Source organism: Cetorhinus maximus, chromosome 29 (assembly GCF_964194155.1).
Source record: "Cetorhinus maximus chromosome 29, sCetMax3.hap1.1, whole genome shotgun sequence".
In the NCBI taxonomy this organism is placed as follows: Eukaryota; Metazoa; Chordata; class Chondrichthyes; order Lamniformes; family Cetorhinidae; genus Cetorhinus; species Cetorhinus maximus.
Window position 1 is genome coordinate 2,860,158 of NC_135907.1, and position 25,198 is coordinate 2,885,355.

At 46.8% G+C, this 25,198-nt stretch overlaps 1 long non-coding RNA gene across 2 annotated transcripts in view; it reads left to right on the top strand.

Annotated features, from left to right (window-relative positions):
• Positions 1–25,198, top strand: part of LOC144669561 (uncharacterized) — a 72,097-nt gene that overhangs the window by 39,509 nt on the left and 7,390 nt on the right. The window contains exons 4-5 of one of the 2 annotated variants that reach the window (XR_013573686.1): positions 571–693; positions 3,258–3,414. This is a non-coding gene — a long non-coding RNA (uncharacterized LOC144669561). Of the gene's footprint in view, positions 1–570; positions 694–3,257; positions 3,415–24,555; positions 24,723–25,198 lie in introns of both variants that reach the window. The other variant, XR_013573687.1, reaches the window with a different exon arrangement.

The following is a 25,198-nucleotide window of genomic DNA, read 5'->3' on the forward strand; positions in this document are numbered from 1 at the left end:
AATGAATGGCTTCATGTTCAACGTTCCCTCCCTGCACCACTAGCGCACAGTAGCAGCAGTGTGTACCATCTACAAGATGCACTGCAGCAACTCACCAAGGCTCCTTAAACAATGCCTTCCAAACTGACCACCTAGAAGGACAAGGGCAGCAGATAGATGGGAACACCACCACCTGGAATTTCCCCTCCGAGCCATTCACCATCCTGACTTGGAAATATATCACTGTTCCTTCACTGTCACTGGATCAAAATCCTGGCACTCCCTCCCTAACAGCACTGTGGGTGTACCTACATCACATGGACTGCAGCGGTTCAAGAAGGCAGCTCAACACCACCTTCTCAAGGGCAACTTGGGATAGGCGTTAAATGCTGGCCCAGCCAGCGACGCCCACATTCCATGAATGAATAAAGACAAGGTTCGCAGACGGTAGAATGTGGGAGGCCAACCATGAGTGTTTTGGAATATTCAAGGCGTGGATGAGGGTTTTGGCAGTAAATGGGCTGAGACAGGGATGAAGTTGGATGATACAGAGGTGGAAATCGGCGATCTTAGTGACTTAATGTGTTACAGATCATCCCTCCTCCTAGTGTCTAATCCTTAGGACTCGAGGAGTGTGAAAGACTGCGAACAGCTGTGGACAGTGTTGATGCATTTAAAGAAGGGGCGGTCAAGATGCTTCAGCTTCACTCTTCAGTAAGTATAATAATTTGTTTCAATGCCTTAGTGAATGTAATATAATAAGATAACAGAATGAAATGGTTAGATCATGCACAGCAGCAGTTCTGACTTGGACAGAGGAACTCTCTTCCCTGAAAAGCAAACTCAGAATAGAATTAAAACCCATCGGATCACATCTGCCGATTCCAAAAGTGAACGACCCCACCAGCACTTACACACCAACTGCAGCGGTTCAAGAAAGCGGCTGAACACCACCTTTCTCAAGGGCAATTAGGGATGGGCAATAAATACTGGCCTGGCCAGCAATGCCCACATCCCATGAACGAATATAAAAAAAAACCAAACAGACTCTCATGTAGAATTACACAATATTTTCAGTGCAGAAACAGGCTAGTGGCCCCAGTGTTTATGCTCCACATGGGCTTCCTCTCACCCTATTTTGTGTATCCTTCTATTCCTTTCTCTCTCCTAGGCTTATCTAGGAGCTTACCTCAGAAGCTTCTATGATATTGGTAGCAGGTTCGACATTTTGGATAAAGATGTTTCTCCTGGTTTATTCATTGGCTTCATTAGTGAGCCTCTGTCTTAGTTTTTTATGACCCCTTAGTTTGGGACTCTCCCCAAAACTGAAAGCATTTTCTTTCTTTCTGCCCTATCAAAACCCCTTCATAATTTTAAAAGCCTCTATCGGGTCACCCCTCAGCTTTCTCTTTACTAGAGGAAAGAGTCCCAGCCTTTTTCAAACTTTTCCTGATGGTTATAACTTTACAGGTATGGTATTTTAAGACTATACAGAGACCAACAGTACAGATGATCTGCAAATTAACGAGTTGTATTGGAATTTTCTTGACCTGTAGTATTTCCCAACTTAAATGCCTCTCGTCGTTTTTGCCGCTTGAGCTTTTTAACCCAGTTCATCCTTTGTTAAGTTTCACTGCCTCCTTTCTCCAGTTAAAATGCTGAAGTCCCTGAAATGCATCGTGGTATCACTGAGTGCCAGATAGCCCAAACAATTATATCTCTTTGAATAAAGTAGTCTATCCTGATATTTGTTTGAAATATACTCCTTTTTGTTTATTCTGATTTATGTCTTCTGGTCCTTTTGTTTTTGGCTTATTTTGAAGTACTTTTCTTATTTTGAAGGATTATTCTGTATTTGCCTTAACAATGCCATTGAACGTTTAAATGATTAATTAGGTTCCCCGTTCTAGACCGCAAACCATGAGTTTTTAAAAATTTATTCTGTCATAGGACGGGGGCATCGATGGCAAGGCCCAGCATGTGTTACCCATCCCTAATTGCCCTGGAACTGAGTGCCTTGCTCGGCCGTTTCAGAGGGTGGTTAAGAGTCAACCACATTGCTGTGGGTCTGGAGTCACATGTCAGCCAGACCAGGATTTCCTTCCCTCAGGAGATATTAGTGATCCAGATGGGTTTTTATGACGATCAATAATGATTTCATGGACTGAGACAAGCTTTTAATTCCAGATTTTATTAATGGCATTTACACTCCACCAGCTGCCATGAACCCATGTTCTCAGAGCATTAGCCTGGGCCTCTGGAGTACTAGTCTAGTGATATTATCACTACACCATTGTCTGCCTTGTTTCTCTAGTCTTTCCTCATAATCTGTAGATTTAGGACCAGTAGAGTTGCTATCCTGTGTACCAGTTACATTTGCATCTTACCATGAGAGCCTGAATCACAGCATTGTTTGGGGAGTGGTGGATTTAGTTGGTCCATCAAGCCTGCCCCACACTTTTGATGGCTGGAGCCTCGTGACTAGCTTCTTCCTCTCTCCATCCCATCCCCCTCCTACCCCCTACAGCCATGCAAAACGTTGGAAGAGGCCAAAACCAGGAGTAAACCCAGACCAAATAAGGAGAATGATACTCTGGGAAATCTCCCTCTGACCTGACCAAGTGATCGAACCCCATACCAGGAGGTCACATAGACCAAGTGTTATCTATAAAGCCATTTGCCTTCTATATGATGTCATCTCTGCCCAAGGCAAAAATTGGCTCAGCTCCCTGTTGAAGAGGTGAAGAGAATCAGCCAGCAATGCATTTCAGAGGCTCACTACTCTCTGGGAAAAAAAATCAGAACATCCCAGTCTATTCCGACTCTTGCATAGTTTAAACTCATGACCTCTGATCCTTCCCAATGTGTTAATCTATCAATGGGGATGCTATCCAGGCCTTTAGTTATTGATAGACCTCCCTCAGGTCACCTCTAAGTCTATGCTGCTCTAAAATGAATAGATCAGATTCCTTCAGCCTACTTGAGTGACTGAGGTTCTTTAAGCTCTGAACAGGAATCTGGTGTCAAACTTGGGCAAGATCTACAAAACATCAGGAAGAGCAACCAAAAGTTTAACAAGAACAAGTGCGTGCTTATTGTGAGCTTAATTCACTTTTGTAGCCGGCACAGTACAAGATTCAGGTGTCAAACCTTGTGACAAGGAGGTTACTTAGGGACAAGATGGGGAAAAATCACTGCAACCCGTATGGCTAGACCCCGTGTCTAAAAAATGTCATCCTACATCCCGGCCATCTGCCCTCCATTCTATTCTCCCTCAGGTACTTATCCAAAATTGAGGCTACACAAAACGAAATGCAAAGATATTTTCGGATGATGATGTAGCCCAGAGAGAACTTTCCAGACCGCTCTACCGGGTTCTGAAGTCTAAGGTCATGGTGGAGAAGAACACCCAATGGCGAAAGCTGCAATGAGCAGGTACAATCATTGCTAAGAGCTGAAAACCACTAATTCAAAGAAAGCAGCACTTGCTTTTCCAGATACAGAACATTATTGTAATGGAGACACTGCAGAACGCTGCGGTGCAGAGGGATCTGGGTGTCCTTGTGCATGAATCACAAAAAATTAGCATGCGGTTACAGCAAATAATTAGGAAGACAAATAGAATGTTGGTCTTTATTGCAAAGGGAATGGTGTATAAAAGTAAAGAAGTCTTGTTACAACTGTACAGGGCGTTGGTGAGACCTGGAGTACTGTGTACAGTTTTGGCCTCCTTACTTAAGGAGAGACATGCTTGCATTGGAAGCAGTTCAGGGAAGGTTCACCCAGCTGATTCCTGGGATGAAGGGGTTGTCTTGTGAGGAAAGGTTGAGCAGGTTGGGACTTTGCTCATTGGAGTTTAGAAGAATGAGAGGTGATCTTATTGAAACATATCAGATTCTGAGGGGGCTTGACAGGGTGGATGCTGAGAGGATGTTTCAGCCAGTACGTAGTTGATTAAGAGCAGAGATGTAGATCCTTCCAAAATCGAAGCAGACACGCTTCAAGGAAATTGCAGTAATTTGGGATGAATTCTAATTTTTAACATTCTAATTTTTGAAGACGACAGAATTGTAATTCCTCACAGAATAAAAAAAAAGTTACAAAAACAATTCAGGAAGCACAGTAATTCTGCAATACACGGGTGACGGAAGGGACCTGAGATGATTGGCCTGTGAACCAGGACATTATTAATCTAATGGAAGTTTGTACCTCAGGGCTCATTAGCATAAACACCAGAGGGACTTGCCAAAGGGTCACCAAAGGGTCATCGCGTGGACTGGTTGTTGAGCCGAATGGCCCATTTCTGTGCCATATATATTCTAATAACTTGATGGAACAGCAGGCTTGGTGAAGAAAAGGCTAAACTCTATTTAGAAGATATGTAGAGGTGCTGGCCTGTTAAACGTGATCTCTCCGTCAGAAGCCCCGCCCACAGGATTACTTGTGCAATGAGCTTATTGGTTGAAGCCCCCATAATTGCATCATGATTGACAGGAGGGAGGGACAATACATCTAGTTACTACACTTCCTTCCCCATTAAATTCCTTACATTTACACTTTTAAAAAAAAAGTCAGAAAATGCAGCAAACATTTGTACAGTCTCTGGAATAAAATGGTCATAAGTCATCAGACACAAGTGTTCTTGGCCATCCTTATAAAACCAAGTCTTTGAATTTTGGCAGTACTGGGTCTCTGTTCGTCTAATTCTTGATCTGTTTGGCACAAACAGGTGCTGAATCCAAGAAATTTAACAATAACACTAACTCTTGTGGAACGGGTGTATTGACAAGACTAGCTGGTAACTGAAGCCGACTAAGTGTACCCGCATTGGCTATATGCGAGCTAGGGCGGTACATGAATGTGTACTCGTAAGCTGATAGTGTCAAACCCCAATGTTGGATTCTCGCTGAAGCTATGGGTGGAATGGCTTTGTCTTCGCTGAACAAACTTGTCAGCGGCTTGTGGTCAGACATAAGCCCGTGTAGGTATTGGTGAAACCTCTTGACACCAAATACAAAGGACAATCCTTCTGTTTCCAACCGAGAGTAGCCCTTTTCAGCTTGGGAAAGTGTTCTTGAAATGTAGCCAATGGGTCTTTCGGATCCGTCCTCCATTTGGTGTGAAAGAACGGCTCCTACACCACAAGGAGAAGCATCACACGTCAACACTGGCTCTTCAGATGGGTCATAACGTACCAATAAGCATGATGAATGAAGCAGTTTCTTCACTGTTACAAAGGCTTCTTCTTACTGTGAACAGGTGTAGTGGTGCCAGTACAGTGGATAGATGAGGTAAAAAACGGCTATAGTAATTAATCATACCTAGGAAAGATTTCAGCTCTGTCACATTAGAGGGTGATGGTGCATATTTAATTGCTTGGACCTTGTCTTCAACAGGATGCAACCCCATAGTATCCACTCTGTGACCCAGGTGGCTGACCTCCGATGCTTGAAATGTGCATTTTTCTTGCTTCAAACGCACTCCTTCCATAAATCTTCTCAGCGCTTCCTCATGGTTTGGTTAAATGTTCAGCTTCGGGTCAGTCCGGTGATGAGAATGTCACCTAAGTACATGGCCACACGTGGAAGTCCCTGCAGGAGACTCTCCAAGGTTTGCTGAAAAATAGCGCATGCTGATGAAACTCCAGAAGGTAATGGGTGTCCCCAAACTCTCAGTATTCGGGTAACTGTTTCAGATTTGCCACAAAGGTTGAAATGGACTCTCCTGGAGCACAAACTCCGGAATTAAACTTGAAGCGCTGCATGATCATGGACAGTTTTGGCTGAAAGTGCGATTTCACAAGTTCCACTAACTCGCGGTACAACTTAGAACTGGGCACGTTCGGGGCAGTCAGGTTTCGAATCAGGTTATACGTTTTGCTTCCATGTGCGCTCAGCAGTAATCTCGTTCGCAATGAAATCGAGCCCGAGTCACTCGATGTACTGACTCCAATCTTCAACATTAGCATCGTACAAATTGATTCTTCCAAACAGCTGGTAAGTATTGTTCAGCTTCGTTTTACTCACAATAGTCAGGGCAAAGTACGCAGCAGAAGTCGGTTTTATCCTCGTCACCAAATGTAATAGCTTGATGGAGCAGTAGGTTCGGTGAAGAAAAGGCTAAACTTTATTCAGGAGACACGTAGAGGCGCTTGCATCACTAGACACGATCTCCCTGCCGGAAGCCCCACCCACAGGATTACCCACTCAGTAAGCTGATTGGTCGAAGCCCCCGTAATCTCATCACATGATGAGCGATTGACAAGAGGGAGGGACAATACATCTAGTTACTACAGTAGTGACGGACTCTTTGTTCAGAGATCTGCCCTTTCGTGTGCAAGTAGTAATTATTCAAACAGCAAAAATCCATATTCTGTAGAAAAAAAAATCAGAAGTGTCCAGTGTTCTTGGGCTGGGAGTATACATTCCGCTGGCTGGAGGAAAAATGAAACTTTAAGCAGGCCTTCTAGACTATTCTATCACAAACCTATTGATCTCACTAAATTAGCAGGAGCCAAGAACCAAATCAGTATGTCTATGGACAGTGGTCAAGATGCTGAGTTGGGTTTACGCAGTGAGCTGGAGGACGATCTTGCAGTACAGCTCGACGGAGTCACCAGGTCAGTTCCAGCATTGTCATTAAAGGCAGCCTCTGCAAGATTAGCCGTTGTCATAAAATAATCAAGGCCAGGCATCCAGAAGAAGCAGCAAAATGGTTAGTATATCTGTACCGTTACCAGAACTAGCCATAGAAAAGAATGGTATGCATATTTCCCAAAGGATGGAGAGACCTACATTTACATAGCACCTTTCACAACCACCGGACGTCCCAAGGCACCTTACAGCTAACGAACTACGTTTGAAGTACAGTCACTGTTGTAATGTAGGAAATATGGCAGATCATTTGTGCACAGTGAGCGCCTACAAACAGGAATGTGATAATGAGCAGACAATCTGTCTTTGTGATGTTGACTGAGGGATAAATATTGGCCAGGACACCAGGGATAACACACTTCCCTTCTTTGCAATAGTACCATTGAGTCATTTATATTTACCTGAAAGGACAGACAGGGCAAGGGCCTCAGTTTAACATCTCACCTGAAAGGCAGTACAGCACTCCCTCAGTACTGCACTGAAGTGTCGGCTTGATTTTTTTTTTTGTGTGCTTGAAGTCCTGAACTGGGACTTGAACCCACAACCTTCCGACTCGGAGGCAAGAGTGCTATCCCCAAACACAAATGGGCTTATGCGATTTAAAAATAGACATTCAGAACTACCTCAGAAACAAAGACGCCCTAGGAAAATTAGTGAAGCAGATTTTTAGGATATATTCTGTACAAACTCAAATTATTTCAACACGGACAATCCATCAGCTAAGCTTAAGCTTAAAAAGCAAACCGAGTGTCAGACAGAAAGTCACCGCGACAAGGTCAGGTCAAGAATAAAAGGAAGCCGGATAGTTACTGAGTTATGTTAAACGGCCATGTGCTAACACCAATATTTAAACCTTTGGATTTTCCTCTGTTAATCCATTCCAAACTAAATGACACACACACACTATTTGCCATCGATATGCAAGTCCTCTACGGCCTTCGCAAATGTGAAGAATTCCTTCACCCTGTATGTGGAAAACCTGCATATCGATAGCAATGCTGTGTCCATGTGCTCAGTTGACATTTCTAGCCTATTCAGCAATGTTCCACTTAAGGAAGTCATAGATATTTGTGCAGCACTATATCATGGCAGCCTAGACCTGTCACCATTGCATGAATCCATATTCACTGAACTTGTGAACTTGGCAACTCGCACAGTTCATAACTGTGTTATGCCTAAATAGTTGGTGTTGCCATGGGATACCCTCTAGGCCCAGCTCTCGCAAACATCTTTGTTGGGTTCCATGAGAAACGTGTCTTTGATGGAATGACACCTAACCTCCTACCTCTCGCATATATTTCTGATATGTGGATGATATATTTGCTATATTTAAATCCGCAGCTGCATGTAATAATTTCATTACATGTCTTAACGGGCTCCATCCTGCGCTCAAATTCATCTGTGAAATGGAGCAGTCAAATGAACTCCCTTTCCTTGACGTGCTAGTTGAGAAATCTGCCAGGGGGTTCTCTACCGTGGTCTCACACACACACACACACACACACACACAAAAACTGCTTCTTAGGCAATCCCTCTCCGGGGTCGTGGGTCCTGAGGTGACTAAAAAGTCCAATGCTGGATCCGGACTCTCTGCCACGGGGAGGGGGGCAGGTAGTGTTTGAGGAGGCGGGTGGGTGAGATGCTCGGATTTTGGTCCGTTCCTTCCGCTGTTTGCGTGTGGTCTCCACCTGGGCCTGTCGGAGACGTTCCGAATGGTCGGCACCTTCACGGATGCTTCTTCTCCAGTTTGGTCGGTCTCGAGCAAGAGATTCCCGCGGATCGGTGGGGATCTTACATCAGGGAGGCTTTGAGGACGTCCCTGAAACGTTTCCTCTGCCCTCCTGCTAACCGCTTGCAATGAAGAAGCTCGGAGTAGAGAGTTTGTTTTGGGAGTTTTGTGCCAGACATGTGGACGATGTGGCTCACCCAGCGTAGCTGAGTAACCATAACCAGTGCCTCGATACTGGGGATGTTGGCCGGAGAGAGGACACTGATATTGGGGCACCTCTCCTGCCATTGAATTTGCAGGATTTTGCCGAGGCATCTCTGGTGATCGTTCTCCAGGGATTTAATATGTCTGCTGTACTTTGTCCGTGTCTCTCTGACTCATACGGGAGGGCAGGTAGCACTGCAGCCCTGTCGACCATGAGCTTGGGACTGGGTTTCAGGTCTTTGTCATCCCTCAGTGGGCTGAAGGCACTGGGGGCCATGTTGAGTTTCATCGTCAGTGTCTGCCTCATGGAGAGGAGGCTCCCAAGGTGTGAGAAATGATCATCATTGCCCAATGGTTCCCCGTGGATCTTGATAGTCGGGGATGGTGGGGGGGGTAAGTGTTGTGCAGCGGGAGCAGGGGGGGTAAGTGTTGTGCAGGGGGGGTAAGTGTTGTGCAGGGGGGTAAGTGTTGTGCAGGGGGGGTAAGTGTTGTGCAGGGGGAGTAAGTGTTGTGCAGGGGGGGTAAGTGTTGTGCAGGGGGGGTAAGTGTTGTGCAGGGGGGGTAAGTGTTGTGCAGGGGGGGTAAGTGTTGTGCAGGGGGTGTAAGTGTTGTGCAGGGGGTGTAACTGTTGTGCAGGGGGGGTAAGTGTTGTGCAGGGAGGGTAAGTGTTGTGCAGGGGGGGGTAAGTGTTGTGCAGGGGGGGTAAGTATTGTGCAGGGGGGTAAGTGTTGTGCAGCGAGAGCAGGGGTGGGTAAGTGTTGTGCAGGGGGGGTAAGTGTTGTGCAGGGGGGTAAGTGTTGTGCAGCGGGAGCAGGGGGGGTAAGTGTTGTGCAGGGTGGGTAAGTGTTGTGCAGGGGGGTAAGTGTTGTACAGGGGGGGTAAGTGTTGTGCAGGGGGGTAAGTGTTGTGCAGCGGGAGCAGGGGGGGTAAGTGTTGTGCAGGGTGGGTAAGTGTTGTGCAGGGGGGGGTAAGTGTTGTGCAGGGGGGTAAGTGTTGTGCAGCGGGAGCAGGGGGGGTAAGTGTTGTGCAGGGGGGGTAAGTGTTGTACAGGGGGGGTAAGTGTTGTGCAGGGGGGGGTAAGTGTTGTGCAGCGGGAGCAGGGGGGGGTAAGTGTTGTGCAGGGGGGCTAAGTGTTGTACAGGGGGGGTAAGTGTTGTGCAGCAGAAGCAGGCTGGTAGGGGACCTTTGTCTTCCGCATGTTTAGCCTAAAGCCCATTGCTTCCTATCCCTCTGTGAATGCGTCGACGACAGTTTGGAGCTTGGCCTCTGAGTGTGCGCATAGGCCAGTGCCCTCAGTGCACTGCAGCTCGATGGAGGCTGGGGTGATCTCGGTTCTGGGATGGAGGTGGTGTAGCTCGAGTCGTTTCCTGTTCATCCTGCAGAGTAGCTCCAGTCTGATGGGGAGCGTCACAGAGATGCTGCAGTGAGGAAGATGGAAAAGAGCGTTGGCGCAATGCCAGAGCCTTGCTTGACCCCAGTTTGCACTCGTATTGGGTGTGCGGCAGGTCGGTTGGTAAAGATCACAGCTCGCATGTCATTGTGCAGCAGGCAGAGAATGGGGAGAAATATCTGCAGGCAGGCAGATTTGAGGAGGATGCTCCTCTGTCCCGCCCGGTTGATAGAGTCAAAGGCCTTTGTGAAGTCAAAGAAGGTCATGAATAGAGGTCACTGCTGCTCTTGGCATTTTCCTGGGTCTTGTCATCCTGTGAAGACCATGTCCACTGTGCCGCTCGATGGACAGAACCCACATTGTGGCTCTGGCCAGGGGAAGAAGTTGATTTGAGAAGTACTCTTGCAGCCACCTTCCTTGTGGTGTTCAGCAGAGATACCCCCTCTGTGGTTACCCCAGTCGGTCTGGTCTCTTTTTTTGAAGATGGTCATGATTATGACGTCTCGGAGATCCCCTGGCCTGCTCTCCTCCTTCCAGATCGGGTGGGGTGGTTGGGGGGTGGTGTGAGCTCATGTATTTGTGCCAAGGGTACTTCTCCGCTGTATTTTAGCATTTTGCTGGGGGTTGTGGCTGCTCCTTGTCGGTTCTTAGCTGTCGGATGACCTTTTCGACCCCATGTCGGGCTGGGATTGTGCTGAGGGGCTGGTGGGTGGCGAGCTGTGGAATGTGGTCAAGGGCACTCATGTTGAGGACTGAGTCTCAGTTGAGGAGACCCTTGAATTGCTCCTCCCAGCAAACGCTGACTGCCTCTCTGTCCTTGATAAGCGCCACTCCGTTCTCAGCTCTCAGTGGGGTTGGTCCTTGGGTGCTTGGGCTATAAATGGTCTTGACATCACTGAAGAATCCACGCAGGTCATGGCTGTCGGTGAGTTGCTATATTTCTTTCTACCCGCCATCTGTTCTTTAGGTCATGGGCTTTTTGCTGGACCTCGGCCTTCATTTGTCTGTAGACCTGCTTTCTTCCCCTCGGATTTCGGTGGTGCTTCTAGTTCAGGAACGCCTGGATCTCCTGGTCATTCTCGCCAAACCAGTCTTGGTGTTTCCTGCTGGAGAAACCAAGAGTATCCTCACAGGTGCTGATTATGTATATTTAAGGACAGACCAGGAACTGTGGACATTGTGGTTCCTGTTTGTTGAGCATCACCAGGTTGCTTATGAGGTGCTGTCTGAGTAAGTCTTTCTTCGCAGAGCCCTTCAGTCGATCGACACTGATATTCTTGTGGCAGCATAAACACAAACATACACACATATACATATACATATATACACACACCAGACACGCGCATATATACACACACCAGACACGCGCATATATACACACACCAGACACACACATATATACACACACCAGACACGCGCATATATACACACCAGACACGCGCATATATACACACACCAGACACACACATATATACACACACCAGACACGCGCATATATACACACACCAGACACGCGCATATATACACACACCAGACACACGCATATATACACACACCAGACACGCGCATATATACACACACCAGACACACGCATATATACACACACCAGACACACGCATATATACACACACCAGATACACGCATATATACACACACCAGACACACGCATATATACACACACCAGACACACGCATATATACACACCACACATACACACACACCACAAACATACATAGACACATACATACAGCACAGACATGCACTACACACACACACACTGACACACATGCCCCACACACAGACACCCACACACAGACACCCACACACCAGACACCACACACACCAGACACCACACACACCAGACACCACACACACAGACACACATGCACCCCACATGCGCCACACACACCATTTGCACTACACACACTTGCACATGTACTGACACACACACAACACACAGACACATGCGTCACACCGCACACAAATACATAAACACATGCACATGCCACATGCCATGCACACGTACGTGTACACACCACACACACAGGCACACCACACACACACACACATATCCACACACAGCCCGCACACACAGACACACACACAGCCCACACACCACACCCACCCACACCCCACACACACACCACGCACACACACACAGCCCACACACCACACACACCCACACCCCACGCACACAGCCCACACACACAGCCCACACACCACGTACATGTACATACACACACCATGCACCCACACACCACACATGTAGGCACACCACACACAGACACACAGCACACCACAAACATACACACACATAGACAGCACACAACATACAGCACTACATATGCACAGATACACACACATTGCATACACATATACACACAGACACCCCCCCACATACACACACACACACACACACGCACCCCACACACACACACACCCCCACACACACATGCATCCCACATACACACACACACACCCCACACACACACACACACACACACGCACCACACATACACGCACCACACACACACATGGACCCCACACATACACACCCCACACATACACACCCCACACCCCCACACCACACACACGCACACGGACATATACACATCACGCACACGTACAAACACACACACATCACATGTAGGCACACCACACACGTGTATACACCACAGACACACCAAACACGGACACACACCACACCACAAACACACACACACACACATACCAGACACACCATACACAGATATCGCCCCACCCCGCACACACAGACACCCCACACACTGGTGGGAGACTGATAACGAAGGTAGGAGCCCATGGGATCCAAGGCAATTTGGCAAATTGGATCCAGAATTGGCTGAGTGGCAGGAAGCAGAGGGTGATGGTCGAGGGGTGTTTTTGTGACTGGATGCCTGTGTCCAGTGGGGTTCCACGGGGATCGGTGTTGGGTCCCTTGTTGTTTGTGGTATATATAAACGATTTAGACTTGAATGTAGAAGGGTTGATCAGTAAGTTCGCAGATGACATGAAAATTGGTGGGGTGGTAAATAGTGAGGAGGAAAGCCTTAGATTACAGGAGGATATAGACAGGCTGGTCAGATGGGCTGATCAGTGGCAAATGGAATTTAATCTGGATAAGTGTGAGGTGATGCACTTGGGCAGGACAAACAAGGCACGGGAATACACGATGAATGTTAGGACCCTGGGAAGTACGAGGATCAGAGGGACCTTGGTGTACATGTCCACCGGTCCCTTAAGGTAGGTAAGGTGGCTAAGAAGGCATATGGGTTATTTGCCTTTATTAGCCGAGGCATAGAATATAAGAGACATAGAATATAAGAGCAGGGAGGTTATGCTGGAACTGTATAAAACGCTGGTTAGGCCACAGCTAGAGTATTGTGTGCAGTTCTGGAATCCGCATTATAGGAAGGATGTGATTGCACTAGAAAGAGTGCAGAGGAGATTTACCAGGATGTTGCCTGGGCTGGAGAGTTTGTTATGAGGATAGATTGGATAGACTGGGGTTATTTTCCCTGGAGCAGAGGAGATTGAGGGGGGACATGATTGAGGTGTATAAAATTATGAGGGACATAGATAGGGTAGACAGCTATTCACAATAAAAGCAAAAATACCTGGAAAAACTCAGCAGGTCTGGCAGCATCTGCGGAGAGGAGCACAGTTAACGTTTCGAGTCCGAATGACCCTTCAACAGAACTAAGTAAAAATAGAAAAGAGGTGAAATATAAACGGGTTTAAGAGTGGGGGGGTGGTTAGAGCTGGATACAGGGCCAGTGATAGGTGGAGATAACCAAAAGATGCCAGACAAAAGGACAAAGAGGCGTTAAAGGTGGTGATATCTGAGGAATGTGCTAATTAAGGATAGAAAGCAGGACAAGCAAGGTACAGATAGCCCTAGTGGGGGTGGGGTGGGGGGAAGGGATCGAAATAGGCTAAAAGGAATCAAAAAAGGCAATGGATGGAAATACATTTAAAAATAATGGAAATAGGTGGGAAAAGAAAAATCTATATAAATTATTGGGGAAAAAAAGTGGGGGGAATCAGAAAGGGGGTGGGGATGGACGAGAGAGATCATGATCTAAAATTGTTGAACTCAATATTCAGTCCGGAAGGCTGTAAAGTGCCCAGTGGGAAAATGAGGTGCTGTTCCTCCAGTTTGCGTTGAGCTTCACTGGAACAATGCAGCAGGCCAAGGACGGACATGTGGGCATGAGAGCAGGGTGGTGTGTTGAAATGGCAAGCGACAGGGAGGCCTGGGTAATGCTTGCGGACAGACCGAAGGTGTTCTGCAAAGCGGTTACCCAGTCTGTGTTTGGTCTCTCCAATGTAGAGGAAACCGCATTGGGAGCAACAAGTGCAGTAGACTAAATTGAGGGAAGTGCAAGTGAAATGCTGCTTCACTTGAAATGAGTGTTTGGGCCCTTGGACGGTGAGGAGAGAGGAAGTGAAGGGGCAGGTGTTGTACCTTCTGCGGTTGCATGGGAAGGTGCCGTGGGAGGGGGTTGAGGTGTAGGGGGTGATGGAGGAGTGGACCAGGGTGTCCCGGAGGGAACGATCCCTACAGAATGCCGCCAGGGGGGGTGAAGGGAAGATGTGTTTGGTGGTGTCATCATGCTGGAGTTGGCGGAAATGGCGGAGGATGATCCTTTGAATGCGGAGGCTGGTGGGGTGATAAGTGAGGACAAGGGGGACCCTATCATGTTTCGGGGAGGGAGGAGAAGTTGTGAGGGCGGATGCGCGGGAGATGGGCCGGACACGGTTGAGGGCCCTGTCAACCACCGTGGGTGGAAAACCTCGGTTAAGGAAGAAGGAAGACATGTCAGAGGAACTGTTTTTGAAAGTGGCATCATCAGAACAGATGCGACGGAGGCGAAGGAACTGAGAGAATGGGATGGAGTCCTTACAGGAAGCGGGGTGTGAGGAGCTGTAGTCGAGGTAGCTGTGGGAGTCGGTAGGCTTGTAATGGATATTGGTGGACAGTCTATCACCAGAAATTGAGACAGAGAGGTCAAGAAAGGGAAGGGAAGTGTCAGAGATGGACCATGTGAAAATGATGGAGGGGTGGAAATTGGAAGCAAAATTAATAAATTTTTCCAGGTCCCGACGAGAGCATGAAGCAGCACCGAAGTAATCATCGATGTACCGGAGAAAGAGTTGTGGGAGGGGGTCGGAGTAGGACTGGAACAAGGAATGTTCCACATACCCCATAAAGAGACAGGCATAGCTGAGGCCCATGCGGGTACCCATAGCCACACCTTTTATTTGGAGGAAGTGAGAGGAGTTAAAGGAGAAATTGTTCAGTGTGAGAACAAGTTCAGCCAGACGGAGGAGAGTAGTGGTAGATGGGGATTGTTCGGGCCTCTGTTCGAGGAAGAAGCGGAGAGCCATCAGACCATCCTGGTGGGGGATGGAGGTGTAAAGGGATTGGACGTCCATAGTGAAGAGGAAGCGGTTGGGGCCAGGGAACTGGAAATTGTTGATATGATGTAGGGTGTCAGAGGAATCACGGATGTAGGTGGGAAGGGACTGGACAAGCGGAGAGAGAATGGAGTTTAGCCTTTTTTGATTCCTTCACCCCACCCCCACTAGGGCTATCTGTACCTTGCTTGTCCTGCTTTCTACCCTTAATTAGCACATTCCTCAGATAATATCACCACCTTTAACACCACTTTGTCCTTTTGTCTGTGACATCTTTTGGTTATCTCCACCTATCACTGGCCCTCTATCCAGCTCTAACCACCCCCCAAATGCCACACACACACACACACACACACTACACGCATACACACATACCACACAAACAGACATCCCCCGCTACACACACAGACATCCCACACAGACACCCCACAGACAGGTTTACCATACATGCACTCCACACTCATATGCACCCCCACACTCACACCACATACACGCACATGTACATGCACACATCACTCACATGTACACACCACGCACACGCACACACACACACACACACACACACACACAGGCCTGGGGCAGGGCCATGGAGAGTGAGTGGAGCCTGATGAGGATTGTAATATTGTTGAATTGATGCAGATGAGAACACAGTGTATGAGGATGTGGACTCTGATGTGTTATAGATGAGAGAAAGTTCACGGTTGGTTGATGTGACGAGGCTGCTGGAGAGTAATCCTGACGAGACAGACCTGGAGCTAACAGAGCTGTGCACTCAAAGCTCAGAGAGAGAATGGGAGAGGCGGGGAAGGAGGGCGGGAACCGAGGCAGAATGGAGGCAGGAGAGACTGGGACGGTGGGCAGGAGAGGGAAGGAGGCGGGAAAGGCGGGGCCAGAGGCGGGAAAGGCGGGGCCGGGGAGGCGGGAAAGGAGGGGCCTGAGGCGGGAAAGGCGGGGCCGGAGGTGGGAAAGGCGGGGCCGGAGGCGGGGCCGGAGGCGGGGCCGGGGAGGTGGGACAGGAGGGGCCTGAGGCGGGAAAGGCGGGGCCGGAGGTGGGGCCAGGGCGGCGGGGACGGAAAGGCGGGGCTGGAGGCGGGGCCGGGGAGGCGAGGTGAGAAAGGCGGGGCTGGAGGCGGGGCCGGAAGCGGGACTGGAGGCGGGGCCGGATGTGGGGTCAGGGAGGTGGGGTCGGGGAGGCGGGGCCGGAGAGGCGGGGCCAGAGAGGCGGGGCCGGAGAGGCGGACAATGATGCAGAGATGAGGAATGTGGTTCTGGGAATGGAGAAAATGGTCGGGGGGGGAAGCTAAGGTTGGGGTCCCAGTAGACGCCCAAACACCTGCCCTTCCTGACTCAGTCATTTCATTATCCATGGCAGCTCATTGTTTAAAATCCCAATTCAATAACCTTTCTTAATAACCCGATGATCTTTACCATTGTCTTTGATCTGGAAAGCACTTTCATTTTCACCCTTACATTTAACCATTCACTGTTCATTTTGTGGTTTCCATAATATTAGCATTGCGTTCAGCCAGGGTTGATTTTATCCCACTCACAGATTTGCATTTTGCAAATATGCTAAAAGGTCCTTTGAATGTGGCACCCCAACAGTAAACTGTAAATCTGTTTGAGGTGGTGTGCTGAGGATGTTTGATGTGGCCACATTGCTCTACAGGCTTTCCTCACACTTTGATTAGATCAGACTTGGTGCTTTTGGAGGTATTTGCGCACTCGCTACATTTCGATTCATAAAGTCGATCAACATAATCCCCACTTTTTAAACTTTTCCTTTGACCGCTGCAGTCTCCCACCCTCAGAGCCGTAGTGCCAAAGCCTGCCAACTCCTGCAGCCTGGATAAACTTTCTCTCCCTCACTGCACTTCACAAAAGCAGAGCTTTCTGCAGTGGTGCATTTCGAGTTGCTCAAGGGAGTGAGAGTGCTGAAAACCAGGGAGGGTCTTCGGACACAAAAACAGAAACAAAAATACCTGGAAAAACTCAGCAGGTCCGGCAGCATCTGCGGAGAGGAACACAGTTAACGTTTCGAGTCCGAATGACTTTTCAATAGTTCTGTTGAAGGGTCATTCGGACTCGAAATGTTAACTGTGTTCCTCTCCGCAGATGCTGCCGGACCTGCTGAGTTTTTCCAGGTATTTTTGTTTTGGATTTCCAGCATCCGCAGTTTTTTGCTTTTATCTTAGGGTCTCGGACATGTGCTTTTGTGAAAGTTTTTCGTTTTGACAGCATTGAGTACAAAAGCAGGGAAGTTGTGCTGAGCCTTTATAAAGCTCTAGTTAGGCTTCAACTAGAGTCCGGCACCCTGGTCACCAAGCTTTAGGAAGGGTGTGAGGGTGGTTGAGAGGGTGCGGAGGAGATTGACCAGGATGGTTCCAGGGATGGAGGGGGGAGGGGAGGATTTTTGCTGCCGGGTTAGGTTGGAGAAACTGGGATTGTTCTCCTAGGGGATTGAGGGGAGATTTGAGAGAGGTGTACAAGATTCTGACAGGCTTAGATAAGATGGATAAAGGAAAATACTGTGTGTCCTGCCGATGGAAAATGGCCATCTGTGCATGCGCACTGGTCCACGAAGACATCACTCTGCTCAGAGGGATGTAATTCTGCTCCAATATATCCCAGGCAAGCAAGATGGCGGGTCATCATACACTTAGTATTGGTACAGACTTGATTCATAATCCAACTGAAATTTGGAAAGGAGAAAGACAAATACTCCAGATCCCATATTTGAGAAAGTGCAAATTTAACCAGAGATAGGTCCCTGTTTAAACGTCGTAGGTTCCCCACCGCCCCACACTCATTACGACCCAACTCTGAAACTTTCTTCTATCTCTGTGATGCAGTTGAAATGGGGACAATTCCCATTAATTTCTTTACACTGTGTCTCCTGATGTTCCTTTTCCTCAAATCCAGAGGACTGCGCTAAAGGCGTAAACATGGCGGGGAAACACTGTACTGACAGCAAACACAGCCAAAGAGAAGTTGTTCCCAGTAGCTGCTAGTACAGGGACTTGTGAGGGGGGTGGAATGTAGGTTTAAGGTTTTGGAGAAGAGATGCACGGGGGATGTGAGGAAGAACTCTTTTACCCAGCGAGCGGTGACGACCTGGAACTCGCTGCAGAGACCATCAATAATTTTAAAAGGGAATTGGATGAGCGCTTGAAGGAGTTAAACTTGCAGGGCGCTAGGGATAGAATGGGGGAACGAGGTTGACTGGATTGCTCTACAGAGAGCCAGCATGGACTTGATGGGCCAGATGGCCTCCTTCTGTTGCCATTCGACTCTATGACCTGGTTTGCTGCATTTTCCACCAATTTTAGTGCCTTGTGTAAATCTCGATGTAATTCTGTTCCAATAAAGTATGATCCAGCACCATACCAAATCCCCCTCACACCTGTTCTCTGTGTGTAACATTAATGATCCCATGAGAAAGCTTTAAAAAATTTACGATTTCTTTTATTCTTCCATGGGATGTGGGCATCGCTGGCAAGGCCCAGCATTTGTTGCCCATCTCTAATTACCCTTGAACTGAGGGGTTTGCTAGGCCATTTCAGAGGGCATTAAGGAGTCAACCACATTGCTGTGGGTCTGGAGTCACACATGTAGGCCAGACCAGGTAAGGGCAGCAGATTTCCTTCTCTAAAGGGCATTAGTGAACCAGATGGGTTTTTACAACAATTGACAATAGCTGTCATGGTTGCCATGACTGTGACTAGTTTAAGGTTCCAGATTTATGAATTGAATTTTACCAACTGCCATGGTGGGATTTGAACCTTTGTCCCCAGGGCAATATCCTGGGCCTCTGGGTTACTAGTCCAGTGACGTTACCACTATGCCACCATCTGCACTCAAATTGCCCTCATTTACATTAGAGAACAAGTTTCTTGATCCCAAAAAAGTTGCCTGCACCAGTTTTTTGTGAAAGGCCTAAGGCTCTCCCCCCGCCAATGCCCTCCCAGGCTAAGATTAATCACTTCACACGGGTGAATGAACTTGGGGTGCTCTTTGTTTGCTTTGCACTGGTCCCCGCTGGGAAGGGAACGTGCTAACTGAGAAATGGAGAGGCAGTTCAATCTTTACTTTTTAAAATGCGTACATCGCTTCACAAAACTCCTTCGGTCCTGCTGAGGCTGCCTTCACTCTCTGCCACACAACCTGACCAGCAGCATCCTACTCTGTATTCACAGTTCCAGGCCCAGATTCCCTGCTAGGATTTTAATAGGACCCCTCGTTGAAACAATAGACCAAACTGATACCAGCTGTTCCACCTATCACCCCTCCTGTGGAATGTCACTATATTTGTTCACATAGACACACAAACTTACCAATTAGGAGCAGGAGTAGGCCACTCGGCCCCTCGAGCCTGCTTCGCCATTCAATAAGATCATGGCTGATCTGATTGTAACCTCAACTCCACATTCCCGCCTACCCCCAATAACCTTTCACCCCCCTTGTTAATCAAGAATCTATCTCTGCCTTAAAAATATTCAAAGACTCTGCTTCCACCACCTTTTGAGGAAGAGAGTTCCAAAGACTCTCTCAAAGTAATTTTTAAAAAAATATTTATTACCAGTCTGTAGAAATGAGGTTTCTGCTGCAATTTTAGGAACGATGAACTTGCTCGGGTCCCCATTGTGTGATTAACCGGAGCCTCACTGTTATGTATACTCCTATCTGACAAATACCATTCCTACACTTTGAATCTTTTATGCTTTGAGCTCTAAGCTGTAATATTAATAGAACCATTAATCCTGAGTTCCCAATAATACTTTCATCAGCGAACAGAAATGTGACATTGCAACAATGATTGAAAAGAAAATTTCAACCTCGAAATTCAACCTGCACAATAACTGATATTTAGTGAACTTAAGGTAATCTTGGATGCATGATTGTGACTTTGAACATCAACTGGTTTCACTTGACTTTTCTGGATTATGGCATCATCTTGTCACTTTGCTGGTTTACTGGCTTGTCGTTTACTGAAAGGTGCTCATTATTCTCCATATATCCCTCTGTTTTCTGCTCCGCTTTACAATAGACTCAAAGATTCGTGTTGAAGTTGCAGCTACCTGCTGATTTACTTTTTAGCGCACATCTATTTTGACCAATTAGATAAGAGCGTGCAGTTTTGGTTAATCTCTGATGTTGCAACCGGATCCTTCGATTCACCCTTGTTTCGCCCTCAGGCTCCATCACCCCAAGACTCTCCTCACTGACCTTCCCATTACCCACTCTCCGTAAGATCCCAACCCCTACAGCTGCTGCAACTTGTCCTCCAACCAGCTCTGTGCTTCCCCCATCACCCTCGCCTTTACTCACCTACACTGGCTTACTTCTCCCAGTGGATTCCGATCCTTGTCTTCAGATCCTTTCATAGTCTTGTTTCTGCCTCCCCTGCAATTTTCTTTTCTTACTCAGGGAGCGATGGTGGCCTGGTGGAAATGTCACTAAACTAGAAATCCAGAGGCCCAGGCTAGTGTCCTGGGGATATAGGGTTCAAATCCCACCAGTGGAATTTAAATTCAATGAATAAATCTGGAATATAAAGCTAGTTTGAGTAATGGTGACCATGAAACTATCATCAATCGTTGTAAGAACCCATCTTGGTCACTAATGCCCTTTAGGGAAGGAAATCTGCTGTCCTTACCTGGTCTGGTCTACATGTGACTCCAGACCCACAGCAATGTGGTTGACTCTTAACTGGCCTCTGAACTGGCCTAGCAAGCCTCTCAGTTCAAGGGTAATTAAAGGTAGGCAACGAATGTTGGCCTTGCCAGCGTCGCCCACATCCCATGAAAGAATTTTTAAAAACTGTCAGTTCTTTGACTCCAACCTCCTGTGCACCACTTGCCCACTATCAATGGCATAGCCTTCAATTATCTTGGTTCTGGAACCCTGTCCTCTTCTAGCCCATCTTTTTACTGATATTCATTCTTCCCTCATTCATCCTGCCAATTTTCTGCCAAGTATTTTGTTTTGGGATATTCTGTATGTTGAAGATTCCACATTGGTTGACAAGTGGACTCTGATTGGTAGAGGTGTTGTCATGGAGAATGCACCCGTTAACTGATAACTGACAATCCACTTGACAACCAGTCAGCACTCTCTTCTCATGCAGTATAAATTGTTGTTCCCTTTACAATTGGGTATTCTTGTGAATTGTCCTGATGAGTGCAAGACGAAAAGCTTCGACAATGTATCTTTTTTCAGCAACATTCAATTTAGTTGAATGAGAAGAAAGACCTCATTGATTCACATTAGCTATTGATCCTACAGAAGCAGTGACACAACTCCAGCAAATACCAACACTATCCACAAATAGGGTTGCCAACCCTCCAGGATTGGCCTGGAGTCTCCAGGAATTGAGGATAAATCTTCAGGACACTGCTGTGTGCAATCCTGGAGAAAAATCATTGGGACATGGAAAAAGATTGTTTCTTTGGTCATTTTCTTTGAATGCTTCTCTTTACCAGATTATAAAAAATATTTAAAATGGGGGAAAAAAGGCTGGTTGCCTGTCAGTCGAGCATCATCCAATTGGTTAATTGCTTTCCGATTGGCCTAGGAAGGCAGTGCGTCAGAAGGATGGATGTGTTGGCCGACTAATAGCTGGGGGCAAGTCATGTGATGAAACCTCCAGGAATACAATCACAGTTGGCAAGCCCATCCACCTTTCTGTACAGTGACCCACATCGCTGTATGCACATTTATTATGAGGCCAAAACATTGTATGTTTTCAAGAAGGAGTTAGATGTAGCTCTTGGGGGCGAAAGGGATCAAAGGATATGGGGAGAAAGCGGGAGCAGGCTATTGAGTTGGATGATTAGCCATGATCATATTGAATGGCAGAGCAGGCTCGAAGGGCCGAATGGCCTACTCCTGCTCCTAGTTTCTATGTTTCTATTCACGATGGCGCATTCCCTCTACTAATCAAAATGGGAAGCATCCAGTGATGAATACTTTCACAAATCCCAGAAAAATTGCTGAGGATATTTTAATTCTGTCTTTGATGTAGAGATTGTTTTGTGGTTACCCTGCACTAAATTTGAAAATTTGGTCAAAATCTGAGGGTCACAACAGATCTACATTGTGTGTTGTTTTTGACCCAGTTACGTAAAGTGTAGGGATTAGTTTGTGGAGGATATATCCTTTCTGAATCCAGTAATATTAATATTTAGTCATAATGTCAACCTACAGGACATGAAAAAACTGGCCTAAAACCCCCCCTTCTCACCCAAAGAAAAAGCAACTCAAGAAACCAAAATACGTGAGATCAGTGCTTCAAGGTGACTGAATAAGTTAAATTCTACTCTCTTCATCATTTTGGGATTCAGGACTTTTATTTGTATTTTGGCATCACGTTCTGCGTTTCAGTTCATTTCTCTGAAAACTGAAACCCAAAGATCTTACATAAGACAAAAACAGAATTACCTGGAAAAACTCAGCAGGTCTGGCAGCATCGGCGGAGAAGAAAAGAGTTGACATTTCGAGTCCTCATGACCCTTCAGCAGAACCAACTTAAAAGAAGTAGTTAATGATGGGAGTGCAGTAGGGGACATAAACTTGTCATGACTTGAGCTGTAGCTGCACCCAATGTTCTATCAGTTCCCATAAACCGATAAGGCTAAAGAAAAGTTATGGTGTCCTCTGCTGCTCCACAAACCAGCGCTCAAAAGGCTAGGTTGACAGTTATTAGTCATCACCTGCTTTCGGCTTGGGGTCACCGCAATGCTGGTTGATCACCCTTCTCCATCCCCTCTTCCAATCCCACTGTGTTTAAGTCTCCCGCCATCGCACCTTTCCATCTGGTCTTAGGCCTTCCTTTTCTCTTTCTTCTTGGTAGTTCCATCTCCACCTCCTCACCACATTTCCTCGCTTTCTTTTTCTGCATCAGGCGACCATACCATTTCAATCTCTCTTTGTTGCTAGTAACAAAATGATAAAATATTATAGGCAAGCTGTATATGGTTAGCTCTAACCTTGGACCTGGAATTCACAGCAGTACACCATTGTGGCCCATAGTAAAACTGTGGCAGAGTGGTGTTGTCGCTGGACTAGTATTCCAGTGAGCTGGGGACCTGGGTTCAAGTCACATCAAGGCAAGTGGTGACATTTGAATTCAATAAAAATCTGGAACTAAGTGTCTGATGATGACCACGAAACCATTGCTGGTGGTTCTAAAAACCCTTCTGGTTCACTGATGCACTTTAGGATCTGCTGTCCTTACCTGGTCTGGCCTACACATGACTCCACATGGCAATGTGGTTGACTCTTAAATGTCTTCTGAACAAGGGCAATTAGGGATAGGCAATAAATGCTGGCCTAGCACCCCCTGAATGAATTTTTAAAAAAATCATTGTACTTGCACAGCAGAAGTGGTTGCCAACATTTGTATATCTTTGTAATCAGCCCTTTAGTCATCCCTAGAATATGACTTGAGTGGTATCCTGCAATGTGTGGTTGTGAGCTCACTCTTTCATCTTCAAGCCTATTGGACAGCTTCAATCTATCTCCTATAAGCCTCAAGAATCTACAAGCACTTCAATAAACCAGGGTTGGCCTTCACTCTGTCTTGTAAAACCTACTGTGATCTGAATTTTAGTGAAGGGCATACTGTCCTTACGCTCCGGAGTTTCCATAGCACTCTGTACTCGAGCCTCATCGTTCTGAGTAGACGCGCCACACCTTTGCTCACCCTCTTATAAAATTCCTTCACAAGCGCTTGTTCCATTTTTTTTCTCTCTCTGCATGTCTGCAGCTCTCAAAACGTTTGTGGTTTGCAGCGCCTGTAATCGGCACACTCTTGCCCTCTTGAGAAGGGGTAAGGGCTGTGAATTGTACAGAAGGAAAGGATGAAACAAAGGCTTTTTTTTGCGCAAGTTGCATGAATGACCGTTCATGAACAGACAACTTGTGCAAAATATTGGCAACAATGTCTGAGTTAACTCTGTCATCAGAAGGTGAAGATGAGGTGAGGCTCAAAGCCAAGAATCGGCATGGAAATTGCAAGGAAGAACCTTTTCTTACAATATTTCTATTCACATAGATGAAACTTTGGTGAGTTGCAGCCTGTTATCATCAGCTGTGACTGTCTATCAGTATATTAATTTTAGTGTGTGTAAATGATTTTGTTTTTTTTCTCAATTTTTAAGGCATCCAAGATTTGCCACAGCTGGAGATGTTGCTGAACAGTGAGGACACAGGCTGCTGAAAGAGATTGAGCATAGAGTTGAATTGTGTCTTTGAGTCATAACCTGAAGTTATAGTCACAGAATCTTGGCCCTTTTACAACTTGGACTGGTTTCTCCTCTTTGTGGCTGTGCGATGACTCTAATCCTAATATGTACCTCACCCTCCATAGCTATCCCAATCACAGAAACAAAACCTTGTGTTAATATAGAGCATTCAACACAGTAAAATATTTTCACAGGAGCATTGTCAAACGCATCTTCACACTGATCCACATAAGGTGACCAAAGGTTTGGTCAGAGAGGTAGGGTTTTAAGTAGCGTCTTAAAGGAGGAAAGAGAGGTAGAGAATTACTGAGCTTAGGGCCTAGAGAGCTAAAGGCACAGTCACTAATAGCGGAGGGATTAAAACTGGGGATGTGCAAGAGGCCAGATTCAGAGGAGTGCTGAGATTTCTGGGGGCTGCAGGGCTGGAGAAAGCTATCGCGATACCGAGCCATCTAGGGATTTAAAAACATGGATAAGAATTTGAGTATTGAGGCATTACAGTTACTAAATCCCAAAGTTGGGGATCATTTGGAATATCACTGAGTGTTTCCTGTCAATG